The following is a 20,589-nucleotide window of genomic DNA, read 5'->3' on the forward strand; positions in this document are numbered from 1 at the left end:
GTCAGTTACGTAGAACTCTTAGTTTCAAAAAGAACAACCTAGGTCTTTTATTTTTCAGCTTTTCATGCCAATGATCAGGCAAAGCTGACTGCGGAAATGAAGACATCAGGAGCTCCCCCTGCTCCCTTGGCCCTCCAGGGCGGGAAGAGGAGGGAGGAGATGGTGGGAGCTGAGGCTATGGGAGGGGAGGGGCCCGGTTTAGTGATACAAATGGAGAATCCTCTAGTTTAGGGGCACAGCCAAGCCAGGAGTTTGATGGACTATGCTCTCCCCTCCCCTGCTTCAGGGCCCCACTTGGGGGTCCCAAATGGAAGTGGAAAGCTGGCTGGAGGGGCTCTCGGGAAGAGTTCACGGGGGCAGGCCTGAGCTGATCTGAGCCTCTGGTAAAGCCTGGGAGGATTGGGAGAGAGTAGTAAAGTGCACCAGGAACCTCAAGTGAGGAGAGAGCTACACATAGGGCACTGGCTTGTACCAGCGTTAGAGAGCCTGGAGCCCAGCGCGATGGCCTTGGGTGGTGTTTGAGAATGGAACACCTTTGTCCAGAGATGAACTTTTGAAGTCCGTGTAGTTGGGGTTCTTCTCTCGAGTTTGTTCCCAAGTTGGAGTTCCCAGCACACTGATGATCTCCGTGAGCTGTTCCATCCCACTGTTGCCAGGGAAGATGAGCTGGCCAAGCAGGAGCCCAGTCAACATGCAGGCAGCTGACTGCACGTCAGTGGATGGAGGTGTAGTCAGTGGCTCCGAAGATGAGCCTTGGGGCCTGATAGCAGCGAGAACAGGTGTAGGAGCCATTGGCTTCCCTGGGGACCAACTGCTTTGCATGGCCAGAATTGCACACCTTGAGGGCAGTGGTATCTGGGTCCACCAGCAGGCTCTGGGGAAACACATCCTGGGAGTGGATGTAGGCCAAGCCCCGGAAGAGCATGTACTTGCACGCCTTGACATAGATGGCAGCGATGGGCCATTTGGCTTTGGTGAAAGGACAGGCCACCCATGACACTGTCTCGGGCACTGCTTCCAGCCCCAAATTTAGGTGAAGCTCATCCCTCTTCTTCCCACTGAGTAGTAACAGTATCTCAGCCTCATAGTATTGCAGTGGTCCCGTTTATGCATATGTGCAGCTCTAGGTTCTTCAACCTCTTGTCCTGGAGAAACTTCCTTGGTCTCTGCCATCCTGCCTGGTCTATAACCCGCAAAAGAACCATTGCTAATCACTTTGATGTCTGTGTGAGCCACCTCTTGGGAGCGCTCCAGGCCTTGGCCTAGGGTGCTACCATTGTGGTTACCTTTCCCTCTGTCATCACTCAGTTCCATTCTGGGTGGCAGGAAGCTAGTATCCCTGCCGCTCTGCCATTGCCTCCTCCACTGTAGCTGCTGCTTCTGGGACCACCCCCAGAATGAGGGGCTCCCATGTCCACCCTGGCCCAGGCCTCCCCACTGCTGGTGCCACCTGGGCTGGAGGCCAAACCCCCAGAGGCCACCTCTGCCTCTGCATTGGCCACCTGGCTCTGTGAAGCAGCTGGTCTGTGCCTGGCCTGAGCCTCCAGGGCTGCCTCCTGAAGGCCCACGGCAGCTCATGGCTCCAAGGTCAGGTCCAGGCCAAGGGCTTGGGCTGCCCAGGCTACCTCAGCTGCAGGCTGCTCCTTCAGGCTCTGCCTACAATACCAGACAATGCTGTTTTTCTTTTTTTTCTTTTCTTTCTTTCTTTCTTTCTTTCTTTCTTTCTTTCTTTCTTTCTTTCTTTCTTTCTTTCTTTGACAGGCAGAGTGGACAGCGAGAGAGAGACAGAGAGAAAGGTCTTCCTTTTCCGTTGGTGCTGTTTTAAGTCCTGGCTGCTCCACTTCCCATCCAGCTCCTTTCTAATGCACCTGGGAAGCAATGGATTTGACCCAAGTGTTTGGGTCCCAGCATCCACTTGGGGGACCCTAATGGAGTTATAGACTCCTGGCTTTGGCCTAACCCAGCCCTGGTCATTGTGGCAATTTGGGGAGTGAACCAGCAGATGGAAGACTCTCTGTCTCTGTCTCTCTGTCTCTGTCTCCCCCCTAATCCCCGCCGCCTTTCTGTAACCCTGCCTTAAAAAAAAAAAAAAAAAAAAAAAAAAAAAAGGATATCCTAAAGCAGACTCTAAATGCCATTTCCTTGGGTGAAATGCTGATTCCAGGTTTGGGGCAAGAAATTCATGAATCAATTTTAATGACTTGTTTTGCCAGGAAGCAAGGAATTGGCAAGACAATTTGAGTCATGTCTCAATGACACAAGAAACACTTTGAAAGGGTATCCACTGGTCAAATGGAGTAATTAAGATAGTAGTATGATGGATTATGCCCTACCAAATATATAAAACTCATGAGTGCACGATGATACTGTAAACACCCCCAAACAATCTTCCTGGTTTATCATGGGAGATTGCTAGGGTGAGAATTTATTGTTATGAAAATGGAAAAAATAATGAGAAAGCATTCATTTTACCTTTCCTATACTGACTATATTTTAGGATAATTAAGTAGTAGAAGAATTCCAACTAATAAATGTAGACAGAATGATAGAACTTTTAAAAACTCTCCATTTTAAATCTCTAGTAATTGGTCTGTGTAGCATACATTAGTGAGGCTAAAACTGTTGGGTGGAATATCAATGGGGAATATTATAATAGCTCAATCTTGGCCTCACTACATGCAGGACTACCTAATACTACGTGTCTCGTAGCTTGATGCAATGGAAAGTGTCACTTATAATATCTTCTTGCCTAGAAATTGCACCTTAGAACTTGCTTCTGGTTTACAAGAAGTATGAAGGATAGAAGATCAGCTTAAATGGCAAGGATTCAGGGCCGGGATTGTGACACAGCCAGTTAGGCTGCTCCATGTAACTCCCAGGATCACATATGGACGCTGGGTTGGGTCCTGACAGTTCTGATTCCAATCCAGCTCCCTGCTAATGTGCCTGGGAAGTCAGAGGAAGATGGCCCAGGTGCTTGTGCCCCTGCCATCCATGTGGGGGACTCGGATGGAATCTCTGACTCCTGGCTTCGACCTGGCCCAGCTTTGGACTTTGCAACCATTTGGGGAGAGAACAAGGGGATGGAAAATTCTCTCTCTCTCTCTCTCTCTCTCTAACTCTGCCTTTCAAATAAGTAAGTAAACAAATAAATCTTTTTAAAAATGACAAAGACACAAATTAGCTAGATCCAAAAAGGTAGGACATTCTATAGGAAAAGATAATTCAGTTTCTCCATCAAATATGCATTATCCTCCAATCAAAATGCTAGTAGAGAAAAAGGGAGGGTGAATTATTATAAAATAAGAAATTGAGAAGATATAGCAAGTAAATGCGATGTGAAACCTTTGCTTGGACCTGATTCAGACAAATTAATAATAAAAAGATGTTTGAGGGCCCAGTGTCATGCACAGTGGGTTAAGCCACTCCCTGTGACACTGGCATCCCATATGGGTGCCAGTTTCAAGTCCTGGCTGCTCCACCTCTGATCCAGTTCCCTGCTAGTGTGCCTGGGAGGGCAGTGGAGCATGGCCCAGGTGTTTGGGCCCCTGCACCCACATGGGAGGCCCTGAAGAAGCTCCTGCATCCTTTGGGCTGGCCCAGCTCTGGCCATTGCAACCATCTGGGGAGTGAGCCAAAGGATGGAAGATCTCTCTCTTCCTCTGTCTCTCTGTCTCTCCTTCCCTCTCTGTAATGCTGCCTTTCAATAAATAAATAAATCTTAAAATTAAAAAAGACATTTGAGAAAATCAAGAAAGTATATATAGGATTGGTATTTGAGGACATCGATGAATTATGATTACTTCTGGTTAATAAGATTAGTGCATGGTGATTGTTTTTTAAAATGCCTTCCTTAGGACATTATCCTTGAGACGGAGTGCAACATGGAAAATTGCTGTTTGAATGGTCTTATGCCAACCTTTCAGCAAAGCTTAATGATCTACAGGAATCAATCAGAACCCTCACTCAAGGTCTAATATGAGTTCCTACTCCAAACCCTAGGAACAGAATGCCTCACAAACTGGGAGGAGCAGATTTCCTGCGCTGAAATGAGGTCTAGCAGCATACCAGGGCCCAGGGTAGGGGCAGCACTAGGTCAGTGCAGCCAGGAGGAGAGCACAGTGTCTGGGGGGGCATTTGGGGAGGGTTCTCACAGAGCTTCCAGAACCCCCAGTGGATGCAAAGGGGCTCCTGCAACCTGCAAGGCAGGCCATGGGTCAGGTACCTACCAGTGAGGACTGAGTCTCAGGTTAGGGTCCCCCTTCCAGGCTGATGTGGCCTGAGAACATTTGGTCTACACTTGTAAAAAGGATAGTTTATACACAAACACAACGGCCCTCACACTGGAGAAGCCCCTGCTTCACAGTCAGCAAAACAGAGGCACAAAGCCATTTAGCTTTTTACCTCCTAAAAAGGCAGGGGGAAAACGACCTGTCACCAGCCTGCACCTCTTTCTGAGTTTCTGCACACCTCTGTCTAACAGGCAGGGAGGCTGTCCAAAGAACTGCAGGGCTCAGCCCCAGAGGTGTTAATAGCTCCTATCTTCTTCCTGAGCTGCTATCAGGAACTGCTGTTCTCACAAGTCCAGTTGTGAAAACATTTGCTAGAGATTCCCCTGGGGCAGGCCTCCAACTCTCCCTGCTGGATCAGAATTAGCCTGGTTAGTGGTGGTCATTGCTCTGCTGGGGGCCTGGGCCACCACCCAGGCTGGGTCCTCTCTGTCCCTAGATGCTGCCAATCTGTTCTTCCCATCTGATGTCTGCTTCTCCAGTGCAGCCCAGGAGGTTATAATACGTCCTTGGCAGTCGACCAGCAGCCGGAAGATAAAGCTTGCCTTGAGACTTTTCTGTTTGTAGGCTCCAAACCATGTGCCAAGGAGGCCCTGGTGTTGTGGCTAAAGGAGATAGGAACCCTTGCAGGCGGCTGTTTTCCTGGCCCTGCCTGTTGATGAGGCCTTGGGATGGATAGATGTCTCACATGCCTTACAGTTCAAGTGTTTCTTTCTTTCGACAAGAGTTCCTTTCTTGCGACGCCCAAAGACTCTGATCTGGGAGTTAATGTGTTAAAAGATGCATTTTACTTATTTGAAAGGTAGAGCTATCCTCCATCTGTTGGTTCAGTCCCCCAAATGGCCACAATAGCCAGGGTTGGGCCAGGCTGAAGCCAGGAGCCTGGAACTCCATCTGGGTAACAGGGACCCAAGTAATTGAACCATCTTCTGCTGCCTTCCCAGGTGCATTAGCAGGGAGCTGAATTGGAATTGAAGCAGCCAGGACGCGAACCAATGCTCCTACACGCACGCAGTAGCTTATCCCGCTGTCCCACGATGGCGCCCCCTGGGAATTATTCTTGATCTTGAGAAACATTTGCTTTCTTGACCTATTTAGACCATGCCTGCCTTGTATATAATGAGCTGGACATCTTCCTGTTATTATAGAGCTCATCTGCACCTTCTATGAAGGCACGGAATTAAGAAGGGGTTAATAAGAAGAGAATGAGAAGAAGTAGGGTATTTATTCCTGGCCTTCCTGAAGGCAATCCCGTGACATATGTGCATGACATTTGAAAAAAGCAAAACAAACCACAAAGCAAAAACCTAAGGCCAGCACGGAGCAGAATGGTAAGGACTGATGAGTTCTCCCTGGGAGTCCTGCGTGTCACTTGAAGGCAGCATTCTGCCTGCTTTTGCCTCTGTTGCTTCGTCTGTGAAATGAGGTGAGAGGTTCAGTGCCTAGACTGATCACCTTCTTTCTTAAATCCGGGTAATGTTCCCAGCCTCCAACGACTCAGGATTGCTGTGTCCTCTCGTTGCACAAATACTCACTGAGGATATATTACAGGAAAGCTAACAATGAATGATACTCAGAGGGAGAAGGTGACAGCTGCTGCCCTCAGGAATTTCCATTTTAACGGGAGCAAGAAGACAGGTGAACAGAAATCTGGGATGCAGAGTATGCTGACTGTAGTAAGAAAGGCACTGAGCGCTATGAGAGTTCAGGAAAAGAGACATTTATTCCAGAAGGGAGTTTCAGGAAAGACCCAATGAAGCTGGGTTTGGGAGAATTAAATAGAACTTAGCCAGGCAGATATGGGGAAAAAAACTTCCACTGGCAGAGGAGGCGCCTGGAACAGAGACCTGGAGGTGGAACTGTAGGAGCTACAATTGGAAACCTGTAACACATCTGGACAAAAAGTGAAACTGCTGAAATTTTTGTGAGGAAGACTAATCAATCAAGAGGCACCCACTACAGTCCAAGGGACATGTGGTGAGCATCTGAACACCAGGGTGGGACAGGCGGGAGAGTGAGGCTTGGCCGGAAGTGGCTCGGGGAGAGCACAGGAAGGGATGTGGGGGAGGAAGCTGGGGGGAGACGCCTCACACTTGGCTCTTCCTTAAGGTGAGTGTTGGCCTCCCCCAGGCCCGCTGCTGCTCCCCTTTTTATTTGAATAGCGTTGGTTTTAGTACCCAGTCATTTCTTCAGAGAGAGTCAGAGTGTGGCCAAAAAAATGACACTACCATACTCTCCCTGTGTTTGCTATTTCACTTTTTCTTTATATATATATATACATATATATATGTGTATATATATAATCATATATATATTTTATATTTACTTGAGGAGTAGAGTTACAGACAGATAGAAAGTTCTTCCAACCACTGGTTCACTCACCAAATGGTGCAAGGTCCGGAGCTAGGCTGATCTGAAGCCAGCAGCCAGGATCTTCTAGGTCTCCCACGCGAAAGCAGGGACCCAAGCAGTTGGGCCATCCTCTGCTCCTTTCCCAGGCCATATTGGAGAGCTGGATCGGAAGTGGAGCAGCTGGGACTACAACTGGCACCCATATGGGATGCTGGCATTGCAGGTGGCGTCCTTACAGGCTAAGCCAAGGCACAGGGCCCAGCTATTTCACTTTTTGCAGTTCCAGTTGCCCATAGTCAACCGCCGTCTGGAAATATTTAATAGAAACTTCCAGAAATTTGTAACTTTTGACTAACATGCTGTTCTGGTACCATGAAGAAATCCTGCGCTGTCCTGTTGTGTCCTGCCTGGGACATGAATCATCCCCTTGTCTAGTGTATTCACGATGTATACACTACCCACCCGTTAGTCACTTAGCAGGTACCTCAGTTGCCAGATTGACATCCATGGTGTCCCAGTGTCCCAGTGCTTATGTCCAGTGGACCCTTACAGGGTAGCCTAATGCTACATTACAATGTCTATGTCACTCACCTCAGCTTACCTCATCTCATCCCAGGAATTGTACCTTGGCACATCATCACAAGAAGAAGGTTGAGTACAGTACAACAAGATATTTTGGGAGAGAGGGAGAGGAAGAGGAGGGGAGAGAGGGAGAACAGAGAGAGAGAGAGAGACAGAGAATAATCACATAACTTTTATTGCAATGTATTGTTGTGATTGTTCTATTTTATTATTAGTTATTGGCATTAATCTCTTAGTGTGCTAATTTATAAATTAAACTGTCATAGGTATGGATGTGTAGGAAAAACAGCATATACAGGGTTTGGTACTATCCACAATTCCAGGCATCCACTGGGGGCTCTTAGAATGTGCCCACAGCACATGGTGGGGACTCCTGTATTTGCATCATGAAATTCTCTTTGTGTGATGTCTGTGTTTTGCCGAAGTATGCCGTCTTGCTGTAAGACTCAGAGAGTGAGTTAACAACATTTATTGAAAACCCATGGAGGTTCTACAATTTGCATGCATTTTCAATGAGTCTACTGGGCTGTGTGTGATGTCTGAGGTCATATGGGAGGAGGGATGTGATGAGTGGGGGAAAGCTGTGTATGGGAATTGTTAGAGAAAACGGCAAATGTGAAAAGTACCCTTTGACGAGGAAAAGTTCAAAAGACGAAGCATTCTGTTCTTTAAAAACAAACTTATTAATGTTCTCTATTTGGGAGAAGTTGGGGAGGACTCTCCCATTTGCTGGTTCATTCCCCAAATGCCCACCAGAGGCAGGGCCAGGCTAAAGCCAGGAACTGGGAACTTGATCCAGGTCTCCCACGATGGAGGCAGGGAGCCGTCACCTGCTGTTCCTAGGGTTATGCATTAGCAGGAAGCTGGAACCAGGAGTGGAGTTGGGACTTGAACCCAGGCACTCTGATACGAGATGTGGGTGTCCCAAACAGCATCTTAACCACTTCGCTAAATACCAGCCCTGGAAATACTCAAGTCTAGTAACATGGGAAAGCAGTGGGAAGGAGGTGGCCAAGGTAAGAAGGTGTAGGTTTGTGTAGAACTGCTCAAGAGCATGGCAAAGCAGGAGGCACCAGAGGTTGGTGCTGTGAGCTACAGATCTATGTAGCAGGGAAAAGCTGCCCACCAGTTGTCCCTGTGCAACATTTTAAACTTAGCAAGTTGCCATACAACCAACCAGGTTGATTTCTGCAGACTGCTTTCCTTTGGGTAGAAACTGGCTTCGTCTCCCAAAAAGGACCACTGTAGGATGTGCCCAGTGAATTGGGGAATGAAGTGAGTTTAAACTTGGTGGTCTCCCAAGGGCAAGATTTTGGACACGATTGAAGTTTGACGATGATGCTAATATGAAGGCAGGCAGGTGGTGCCCGATGCCTTCCTGTCCTTTAAGATTGGTGTAGCCTGTTCAACATTCCACCTACCAGGTTTACCAGGACTAGCCCTGCACACACTGGGAACAGATTTCTCTCTGTGGTCTGTTCGGCCACGGCGTGGCTTCCCCTACTGGATTCCTTCTTGTGGTTGGAGGTCAAACCCTTTCTTGCCTGCTGCTTCCAGGAATGCACGGCGTGTGTCTCAGCACGCCGCACAGGAGGGTTTTATTTTACCTCCCTTGAATGGAGTGGCAGTCGTCCAGCAGGCCTGGGTGCGTGTATAAATAGAGGGACATGTAAGCCTGCATTTAATATCTAGAACATAAACCAGCCACCCTGTGTGCTACACTGTCATGTTTTGATTAAAGGCTGCTGACAGCACCACAGACCACGCCATGGGGCCCAGCAAACCACCTAATCCCACTGCTTTATCCTAGGCCTAGATGTGGTAGGGTTCACTGCCAGGAGTGCTTGCTTTCCAGCCACCAGCAGCTCTGCCGTTCCTCCTCCTTTCCCTCCCTCAGCTGCCCGTTGCTGATGACCTGTGGTCAGAGGCCAGGGTGGACACGGGAGACTGAAGTGCACAGCTAATCCCCGAGTCGTCATCTTTTTCCTCCTCCCGCCTCTTTGTCTTCTTCCAAAAGGCTCAAGATGTAGATGTGCTGCCCTGCGAATCCCTTTGCCCACGGAACTGATGTCGACGAGACCCGTTGAAAGGTCAGCATTACTGTGTCCCTTGCCCAGCTTCCCATGGTGTGCCACACTTCCTGCCCTACACAGGATAAAGTAGAATAAAGTCTGTTATTCAGAAGCTTCACCATCTGGTCCCAAACTACCTCTCTGATCTAATAGCCACTACACCCCTGCTTCAGCTTCTGTGTCGCTGACTTGGCCCACTTCTGTTCTCCAAGACTACTGTACCAAATGCTGTCATTGTCGTGGTCGCTCCTAGAATGGCTGCTTCCTCCTCTGCCTAGTGGAAGACTTTACATCCATTAAGGCTGAGTTTAGTTCCAGGCCTCCATAACCACTCCCATTCACAGGTGTCTTACTGTCTGAAGCCCCTGTCATTTCTGCTGTCTAATCAATGAGTGATTGTAGTACTTATGATATTCTTTTAAAAAATTATTTCAGAGAGAGAGAGAGAGAGAGAAAGAATCTTCTGTCCACTGGTTCATTCCCCAAATGCCCACAGCAGCTAGGCCTGGGCCAGGTTGAAGCCAGGAACCTGGAAGTCAATCTGGGTCTCCCACATGGGTGGCAGAAATCTAGCTACTTGAGCCATCATCTGCCACCCCCTAGAGCGCATATCAATAGGAAGTTGGAATCAAGAGTGAAGCTAGGATTTGAACCCAGAAAGTCCAATATGGGATTGGGGGTCCCTAGTGGTGTCTTAACCACTATTACAAACACCCACCCTACTAGATTCTTTCTTTTCTTTTCTTTTTTAAAAAAAGATTTATTGATTTATTTGAAAGGCAGAGTTAGAGAGAGAGAGAGAGAGAAAGAGAGAGAGATTTCATCTGCTGGTTCACTCCCCAAATGGCTGCAACAGCCAAGACAGATCAAAGGTGAAGCCAGAAGCCTGTGGCTTCCTCCAGGTCCCCCACGTCAGTGCAGGGCCCCAAGGACTTGGGCCATCCTCCATTGCTTTCCCAGGCACAGTAGCAGGGAGCTGGACTGGAAGTGGAGCAGCAGGGACCTGAACCAGTGCCCATATGGGATGCTGGTGCTGCAGGCCAGGGCTTTAACTTGCTGAGCCACAGCACCAGCCCTGATATGTTCTTTCTTATCTTGATTTCAACCTACAGATTTTAGATTAGAATCCGAGTCTAGTCTTCCCTGGACCGTTGATCATCTTCGTAACTCCTGTAGGGTTGGGTACTATGTGCTGTACGTGACAGGGGCCTGAAAGTGCTTGTTGATTAAATGAATAATCCATGCTTGAAAAAGCACGGAGTTGGCAGCATTTATTAGTGAATCCGATGACCTTTCAAGGACATTCTTTGGTTAAGACTGGAAAATTGGAATGAAGTAATAATCCAAGTTATTCTCAAGTCCAGAAAGGAGACCAGAGAACATCATGCCACTGAAATCCCCTGAAGCCATCCACAGTGTCAGCTTTACTGAGCGCCCAGCTTGAGTTGTTTCCAAAGTCCCAGGTTTCTTGTGATTCTGTCACAGACTCAGAAGATCTGATCTTTACAATCTGCAGCCCTCAACGGCTTTTATATTCAACAAGTACTTGACAGTTTGAATTAAATAAACAATAATGTGCCTAACTTTTTATAATTAGAGATTTGGGAATATCTGGGATATGCACGTAAGTTATAAATGCTTTTTACACAAAATTTAATTTTTGGACAATGCCCTTGGAATTCTCTGATTAGTCAGTGGTCACAAACCTTTTTTCTTTAAACAATAGGTTTGACTTTTAGAAGCATTGAAATTCATTTTTAGCCACATCTGATTAGTCAAATGGAGACACAAGTCTGCTAATATGACTTCAGCACGAAACAAGGGATTACAAAAAGAAAAAAAAAAAAGACAAACTGTCTCCCACTGCATAATTTTTATGTGTGGCTTATAAAAGAGCTGTGAAAGTAATTCCACAAGAGAACTTTCAGAAATGGATTAAACTTTAGAAGCGTTCCGGTAATCTCTGACCAAGAATTTCTTGTGAGTCATGAAGTATGTGATATTCAGAATATCATTTAGTTTCCTAGAAGCAAACTTGGGGCAGCCCATCGCACAACCCTGGGGACTGTCACTTACCTTCTGTTCACAGCAAGTTTAAGTTTAAACAGTTTTTAATGACAGATTTCTAGCAGTTGTCAGTAATGTATCATGAGGAAGGGGGTCTTTTTCGAATTTACAGTGACTCGAACTCTGGTCCAATGCTCTGTGGTCACAGGTATAAAATAGGGTTCCTGGACTGGAGAAACTGAGAATCTTGGGAAGCTTCTAGATGAGCCGTGTTGGAACTGACACATGAGAGTACTTAGGGTCTGACATGATACATCGGTTGCCTGTCATCACGGCACTGCCTTTCTTCTGTCTGTGGAGTATTCTCTCCCCGACTCCTTAGGTGTTGGTTTAATGGAGCAATGACTGGTGTCTGTGGGAGGCGCTCTGATAGGCAGCAGACCGAGGAGCAAGGATGGGGAATAGGAGCCGGAGGATAGAGGGGCATGGAGTGACCTGGGGGCGGAATTCAGCAGGGGACACGGACATGAGTAAGAGCTGGCCTTGACCTCAATTTACAAACTGTGAGTATTCCGTGGTGGGATGGGAGAAGGATGTAAACAGAATCCTGCGGGTAAACACAGGACAGTTCCCCATGTCTGGGCAAGCTGAAGAAGCCTTCCTGGAGGAGGTGACATTTAAGCTAAGGCTTGAAGCATTGTCAGGCCCTGACACACGGAGAAGGGGGAAGTCATGAGATGAAAGTGGCCTAAGGGCTGTCATGAGAGAGGTGACCCCTTGCTCCGGGCTTCCTCCAGTCCTCAGCCACTGCCCGCGTTTCCTGGGATGCTTTGGGTAAGGGGGAGCTCATGCTGTTGGTTCTCCCCATGGACGTCTGGGTCAGGTGTTTTGTTCATATTCTACCACGTGATCAGGGAGTAAATTGTTGTCACGGTCCATGGATCGAAAACTCCAGAAAGCTCAGGAATCACAGAGTTGGGGTAGGAAGCCTATAGAAGGAGCGATGGGACATGTGTCACAGCTCAGGACAGCATGCCGTGGATGGGGACAGATCTCAAAATAGAAAGGCGCTTCTCTTGGGATTCACACCAGGGCTTGGCAGTCAGCCCACCTTTATCCCCATTAATTTCCAGGGTTCAGAATGGGGCACCACACCCTGGTGTTAAGCTGTTAACCTCCAGCATCAAGGCCCCAGCCGCTGGAGAGAATTCCTCTCCCTCTCAAGCTGTGGCCTGGTCAGAGTCTTTCATCTGGAGAATGTTCCATTCAGTCCCACGATCCTGGGATTACTGAGGATATACTTGGGTACCACCCACTCCTGTATTCCAGGACACGTACACAGGGCAGAATCTTCCTGTAGTGGGCCTTGCCACGTACGTTATGTTTGTGTGTACATGTGTAAAAACAGAAGTGTGTGTTTGGTGTGGCGTATGTGTGCGTACAGACGCATATGTGCATACGGAAGCATGAAGTCTTCAATGCACAGGGTGGGAACCTCCTCCAGACTTTTTTCTTCTCTTGCCCAAAAGAATAAAACCTGAAGTCATGTGGGTAGTTGGAGGAAGTCAAGGACATATCTGGAGCCTTGGCTTCTCGCAGCAGAAGCCTGCACTAGATCTCCTAGCGACAGTCATGTCTCAAGCTGACAGCTCTCCAATTTGGGAGTTCTTGAGACGTCATCTCGTTTTCCTTGCTACGTGCCGTGAAGTTACAGCCAAGCCATCAGCAGAGGGCTCCCTCAACCTTCGAAGCTGGCAGGAATGCTTGGAAGGCCAGGCAACGTAAATGGGAGAAGAATTGCAGATCTGCCTGCGAAATTTAAAATCCAATGCCCCGAAGTACTTTCGTAGAGAAGAAACCTTTACCCACGCTGAAAACAGACCGCTTCAGCAAGAAGGTATTTGTTAGCGTTTACATTAAATGACACTGTTTAAATTCCTGGATCAAGGTCAGCATAATGTTTATGCTCAGAGTAACACATGGTGAAGAGATCCTTCAGAGAAACCGAGACATAGGGCAACTCTTGGTTTAATGGTTTCTGGACGGGTGGCTCTATCGAATCACAGAACCATCCATCACCAGCGGGCCCGGGACTGGACCAGAGCTTTGCAGATGCCAGGTCTGCATTGAGCAATTTCCCTGCTCACGCCAGCTGGACGAGAAGCACTCAATTAATGCAAGCGTCACGCCAGCGTGTGCACTGTCCACTTGTCTGCCGGGCAATCGCAGCCGGCCTCCTGCTCGAAACAAAGGCGGGATGGTGGAAAAGCAACGAGGACAAAGGAACTGGACAAACAATTATCCATCTGAAGTTGCTGTACCTGGGGGTATTGTCATTTTCCATCCAGAGGGTGGGTGAGTCTAGGATCCAACCTCAAGTATGAGAATCAGGTTGCAATTTCCCTTGGCATTTGCGAGACCACCACTGTTCCTATAGCTTTCCTATTTAACTCGCTCTTTCTTCAGCTCCAGGCAGAGAGTTCTTTACGAGACATCATCCGGAACGTGTGTGAAGCAATGAATAATGCCACCACCCGTTGGACATCAGGTTTCATTGCAGAGGAAACCGAAGGAGAGTGCCCCAAATTCTTTGACTGCATTGGGAGGAATCATGGTCTTCTACATGGGAGGTGGGGAGTTCACACCTGGTCAAGTGAGTCAGGTTTTCTGATCTTCTCAAACTCCAGGGGAAAAAAACAGGCACCATCCATGACCAAAATCTACCTAGAACCTGCCCCTGTCAGCCTGAACCCAACAGAGCAACGAGGCCCAGTAACCCCGGGGCAGACTGCGGCACGCATGTGCAGAGGGGACAGGCAGGAGAGTGGGCTTTGTGAGGTCAGGGCCCACCACAGGGTCTGCACGGGCTTCCCAGAAGGAGCCCATGTCTTTCTTGCGAGTGCAAAGCCTCGCTCCGAGCAGAAACCTTGGGGAAGGCACTCCGGCCTTCCGCAGTGGGCAACGCACCGATCTCCGGGAGTCCTGGCTTCTCTGCCTCAGATGTTTCTCATCAGCTGCGTGCAGATGGATTCCATTTGCAAAGCTCTCTCCTGGCAGTCTCCGTGGAGGAGGCTCGGTGGCAAAGGCGCTGGCATTTTCTGATCCTGCCCAGGCTGCTGCTCCTCTTGTGTGTAGTTTCTTGGCGCTTTGGCCCCTCTGCAGAGACTGGCTGAGCAGAGGCTGCCACTGAACAAAGCCAAATGGAAACCAGAACACTGGTGGCTTTTCTAAACGTGGGGGGCGGGAATGTGGCAGAGGACCTGCAAGGGCTTCCTCAGAACACGGCTGAATCAGGCTCTGGTGAGGTCCGTCCTTGTCCCAGCTCGGGCAGGTCGCTGGATCGCTGGGTCCATTTTTTGGGCCCTGTGACCTACAAAACTCCAACACCGTATATTTCTTCTCATCAGCCGTCCATTCAGCCCTGCCTTGTCTTCCCTCCTGGCTTCCAACTCCTCAGCGCCATTGTCCCGCACGTGTGCCCCAGCTCTCACTCCTCCCCTGCATGCTGAGTTTTCCAGCCCAGGTCTGGAGGGTGCTCGTGGTCCCCATCCTCAACTCTGCCACAGTGAGGGAGGAAGCCAGGGGGAGAAACCGCCAGCCCCTCTCCTCCCACTCTTTCCTGCTGTGGGAAACAGGTGCGGCTGTCGGCGGCCCCTGTGTTCCATATCTCGGGGACGGACAGTGTGTGTGCTGGGGCTCTGGTCCTCCATGTGGCTGTCTCGATTTTACTTCCTTACATGCGGGTCATGGCATCTGACCTTCTGGGAGAAAGCTGGGTGGTGGGACTTAGGGAGCCCGTTGGTTCTAGGTCTGAGATGCTTCTAAAGTCCGATTGTGCTGACGACACAACTCAAACAATAGTGCTGTGCCAGTGACGTGGCGCAAAGCTCAAAAGGTACAAAAGTGCAGAGAGTGACAAGTCTCTCCAATCTCGTCTCCAGGCTTCCTAGTTTTCCTCCCATTTCCACAGGGAGGCAGCCATGTTGAAGCAGCCCCACTGTGCTACCACACATGTTTTATACAGATGCCAACATAGGTACACTAAGGTATTTTGCCCACCGGCCATAGTGCACTATTTAGACTGCTCACCATCTTGCTCTCTTTTCAGTTTTTTTTTTAGTGTTATGCAGGATTTTTAAATGGATTTTCAGAATGTATTTAGCGACATACTTATGGGCATTGGTTTGTTTTTAGTCTTTTTTTTTAAAGTTTTTTTAAAAAGATTTATTTGAAAGGTAGAGTTACAGAGGCATGGAAAGAGAGAGAGAGAGAGAGAGAAAGAGAGAGAGGGAGAGAGGTCTTCTATGCGCTGGTTCACTCCCCAAATGGCCACAATAGCAGGAGCTGGACCAATCTGAAGCAGGAGTTTCTTCTGGGTCTCCCACGAGGGTGCAGGGGCCCAAGGACTTGGGCCATCTTCTGCTGCTTTCCCAGGCCATAGCAGAGAACTGGATCAGAAGTGGAGCAGCCAGGACTCGAACCAGGGACCATATGGGATGCTGGCACTGTAGATGGTAGCTTTACCCACTATGTCACAGCGCTGGTCCTGGTTTTAGTCTTTTGCAGTTATAAAAAATAAAGTTGATATTTTCAGCCCAAACTGTGTTTATTTCCCCAGGGCTCAGCACTCCGAGGACAGACGAGTGTGGTACACATTGCACATCTCTGCCAAGGCCGACTCTGGATTCCAGGGTTCCACACCACTGAGTCACATACATCCAGGTTTGATTTCTGTTGCCCCAAATCTCTCTTATTTGCCAGCATGCACAGAACTTATACCACCCATTCTGGTGTTCACTGAGTTAAGTAATTTTTTGCTTTTCTCTCTCCTTCTTTACCTACACCTATCTCTGACCCAGAGATTTGGTTGTAACCAAAATGCTGTTCCAGTGAGTGATGTCCCCAATTGCCTAAGGACATAAGGTATTGCATTCCTACCCACTGTCATTTGCAAAGCACCTACTTATAACGTTTTCCCATTTGAAGTCAATAAGTCATTTTCTAGAAGACACTGAAATTCACAGGGACTGTGGCTTACTCAGGGCCACCTGTAGATACTTGATAAAGAGCAGAGACAAAACTTGAACCAGAACATCTAACTCTGTATCTGATGCTCTTTGAATATACACGCTAATCCCCTTTGACATGTGTGTGACATCGAAGTCATGTTGAAATGGTTGGAAGCTGAAGTTCTTTGTTTTTAGATTTATTTATTTGAAAGACAGAGTGGGAGTGAGAGAGAGAGACAGACAGACAGACATTCCACACGCTGGTTTCTCCCCTAAATGGCTGCAATGGCCAGGGCCAGGCTGAAGCCTGGAGCCTGGAACTCCATTGGTCTCCCACATGGGTGGCTGGGGCCCAAGGACTTGGGCCATCTTCTATCGCCTTCCCTGGTGCAATAGATGGGAGCTGAATCAGAAGCAGAGCAGCCAAGACTCAAACAGGTATTTTCCCATATTGGATGCCAGCTATGCAAATGGTGGTCTCGTGTGCTGTACTACAACGCTGGTCCCAGGAAGCTGAAGTTCTAGCAAATTCTTCCTCAGATTTCATTTCTAGCTGGGGTGAGGCTATCCAGACCAGTGGAGTACTGAATCAGTTTTTCTACATTGATCCCCTGAGATAGCACCCATAACTGTGAGAAATAGATTTCTGTTGCTGAAGCCTTGTAGTTGGTTTGGTTATGGCAGCCGGAGCTGACTGGAACTGTGCACTGCTGTGTGACCAGCATGAACTTGGCCTCCACACATGAAGCCATCAGCAAAGAATCCTTGCCCTCTAGTCGGAAAGAGGGGCAGGCACTAAATGAACAATGGACATGCAGTGTATAGAATGGCTAAATATGAAAAAAAATGAGTCACAGGGCCTCATTTAGGTTGGAGAAGGTGGAGAGAACCACCTGAGGCTATGCCTTCCCGCCCGAAACTCAAAGGAATAATTGGGGATGCCCGGCAGTGAGCAGAGGAGAGAGCCTGGGCTGGGGCAGGCAGGTGCGGAGGCCTGCTGTGACAAAGGGCCTGAGAAACTGATGGGGGAAAACGTCACCGGAGGGGCGCATTCAGACTGCGCAATAGGACTGGGAGCCTGCAGGCAACCTTCAGGTGGGACCTTGTTAGGAGGTTTGGATTTTTATTCTTTGTGCACACTGACAGTGACAGGGTGTCCCCTCTCCTTCTACTGGGGTGAGAGATACACTGTTGGGTTCCATGGAGTGGCACCTGCGTTCAGTGAAATGTGGCGGTGTGGTGAGGCTGAGGATACTGCGGAGTGGAAGGCAGTTTCTGTGGAGGACTGGAGATGGAGCTGAGTGGGGGAGCCTGCTGGGGTCGCTGGACAGAGTTCACACCATAACTGTAGAGTTCAGTGGTTCTCCAGTGGTGTGGATGTTGCTTGTTGGCACGAAGGAGGTGGGTGTGAGGGGAGAGCTGAATGGGTCCGGAGTGAAGGTTTGCACATCACAGATGGTTGGTGGGACAAGGAATGTCGGCAAGATCAAGGTTGAGGTGCTGGAGCTTGGAGTCCCAGGAGTAGAGGCAGAAGCAAAGACATCTGGGGAAAGTACATTTAAATGGCGATAGTCAGGGCTGGAGGCCCCATGATGAACAAGGATAAGTTTAGTGGGGACTGATGAGCATTCTAGAAGCATGGGAAGTTGTGATTGGCGAGTAGGATTTTTTTTTAGTAAGACATTCTTCAAACTTTTCTTTAAAGATTTATTTTATTTATTTGAAAGTCAGAGTTACAGAGAGAGAGATAGGGAGATACACACCGAGAGAGAGAGAGAGAGAGAGAGAGAGAGAGATCTTCTATCCATTGGTTCATTCTCCAGATGGCTGCAACAGCCAGGGCTGGGCCAGGCCAAAGTCAGGAGCTAAGAGCTTGCTCCCAGTCTCCCACTTGGGCCATCTTCCGCTGCTTTCCCAGGCGTATTAGCAAGGAGATGGATTGGAAGTGGAACAGCTGGGACTTGAACCAGCACCCATATGGGATGCCAGCAGGTTACGGGCTATGCCTCAATGCCGGGTCCAGGAGTAGGATATCTGAATTTACAATTTCAGAGGTGGAGAAGTTCTGAGTAATCAGAAGTCAGGATGTGACCTCGGGAGGGGCGTCATTGGCCCTTGTCATCCCTGGGACCCTCTCTGATCTGGCGTTCATGTGGCCTTTCCGTCTCCTTTCAGCATCTAATGGGTCCCCTCTTCCAGCTCCCTTTCCCACATTCTGTCCAGCAGAAGCAACTCAGTCTGTCTTCTTACTTCCGGAGAGATTTCTTCCACATGTGTCTGATTCATCCGCATTTACAGAAACTTGAGATCGCCAGTGTCCAAAACCCTTTCAACTATTTTTTTCTTCTCTTTCTTAGAAACAGGAAGTTGTGTTTGGCGGAGGACAAACTCTTTCCGTGCCCTTGGGACTTACAAGTTGTTTGGAAGGAGGGCCGGTGAGGGCTGGGGAAGGCTTCTTCACTTCTGCTTTCCTGGGGCAATGGCGCACCTGCCAGGGGTGGGCTGGGCAGCTTATGGGGAAAACTAGCCAGCATGTTCCTGCCTCTCTTCACTGAGCCCAAGGCCTGAGGGGAAGAATGTTCTGAAAGAGACAGGTGGCTTTCTCTCTCCTTGCCTTAACATCACAGCTCGAAATGTACTGGTGCATTGGGTGTCCTCTCTCTTCCCAGTCCTTGTGCAGTGGCTGTGCCAAGCCCCCTTTTCTTTTCTTTTCTTTTTTTTTTTTTGGTTGGGATGGGGTGGGTTGGCTGGCACTCAATTTTAAGCAAGGCCAGCTGTTTCCTAGGGGGATGTCAGAGAAGCTCTCTGTCTGAAGAAGAGTGGACCAAGGAAACATGGCACATGTTATGAAGAGGTACACTATTTTGTTCTGAGGGGTTGATCTGGAAGCACCCAGGGGCCTGGGAGGGGGCAGTTGCGCTGCAGGCAAAGCAAGGGAGTTGCACCCCAACCACTCTGCTCCCTTGGCACTGCAGCTTTGACTTCTCATGGTGTTACCTTGTGTTTTCACATGCAGGGTCGAAGCGACCACTGCACCAGGATGCTTCAAAGAATCACGGGAAACTCCTATTTCTCTCTTAATTCCATTTTCCCCACATGCTTTCTGAAGTCCCCTTGTATTTGTCCCCTTAACAATCGCCTACGCTAGGCCAGCAAAAAATGTCAGCCAAGATGGGTGCCGTCTCTCCCTTTCACATTCCGCATGTAGCTTTCTCAGCACTGCAAGCCCAGCCTGAGGACTGCAGGACCACACGCCAGGCTAGAAGAGCATGTTCCTTGTAAAGACACACTGTCCTCAGTCACAGGCCACCAAAAAGGACGGCAACCCCCTGCTTCTCCTTCTCAAGGGCAGGAATGCGGTTGTGCCTCTGCTTCTGTTTTCTGTCTTAGCACCCATGGGCAGTGCATGCTCGGGGCCTGAGAGCAGCAGCTGATGGTTTAATCTGTGGTGGAGCCGGGGTAGCAGATACTGGCCGGAAGATGCTGCTCTGACTTGGGGAGCTCCCTCCCCAAAGTCATAAAAACCTCTGGTCAACTAAAGGGGAATACAGGGCAGAGGATAAACCCCAGACAAAGGTTCACTTATCTTAAGGATGAACGCTTGGCAATGAGCTTTGACACTAATGAACCACCTTTGCAATACTGCTGGCAGGTGCTCAGAGGATCCGGATTCATGACCACATTATCTGCTGAGTCAGGGCCCCAGGGCTCCCATCAGAAGACACCAGTACCAGTGTGCATCAGAACCCCAGCTGACAAATGTGAACTCTCAGCGGGGAGCAAACAGTCTTTGCTTCTTTGGGCTAAAAGGGTGGTCATGGTTGTCTGGGACAAAGAATGGTGTGGTCTCCCTCTGCAGATCTGTTTTCTGAGTCCCTGAGCTGCAGCTGTTGAATTTCCAGACACAAACAAGTATGTATTCTGTGAGCCTTGCCGAGCCCACACAGCAAGGGAGAGCCAAGCTGGATTCCATTCTGCTTTGCACATCGGCAGCACTGCTGCCAGCTGAACTCCAGGACAGGAGCTGTGCCTGCTCACGATGCAAGCGCTGGGGATGGCACAGCTGGCCAGGCCTGGCCAGTTAAGAGGGGGACACATTTGTCCTTGATTATTTGGGGTGGGGGGGTGAGTGTGTGGGTGGGGGGAGAGTGGGAGAATGAGAAACACACAGAGAGAAAAAGTTGCAGAAATATACATCAACCCCAAGAGAACCAGCGCACAGCAAGGGAAAATCTGGTTTCACCAGTCCACAACATTGCCTGTGTGTGTGTGTGCTTG

At 48.9% G+C, this 20,589-nt stretch overlaps 1 pseudogene; it reads right to left on the reverse strand.

Annotated features, from left to right (window-relative positions):
• Positions 1 to 431: 431 nt before the first annotated feature.
• Positions 432 to 1,578, reverse strand: LOC127491485 (glycogen synthase kinase-3 alpha pseudogene; annotated as a pseudogene).
• Between the last annotated feature and the right edge of the window lie 19,011 nt (positions 1,579 to 20,589).

Source organism: Oryctolagus cuniculus, chromosome 1 (assembly GCF_051225735.1).
Source record: "Oryctolagus cuniculus isolate XC-2025 breed Fujian yellow rabbit chromosome 1, ASM5122573v1, whole genome shotgun sequence".
In the NCBI taxonomy this organism is placed as follows: domain Eukaryota; kingdom Metazoa; phylum Chordata; class Mammalia; order Lagomorpha; family Leporidae; genus Oryctolagus; species Oryctolagus cuniculus.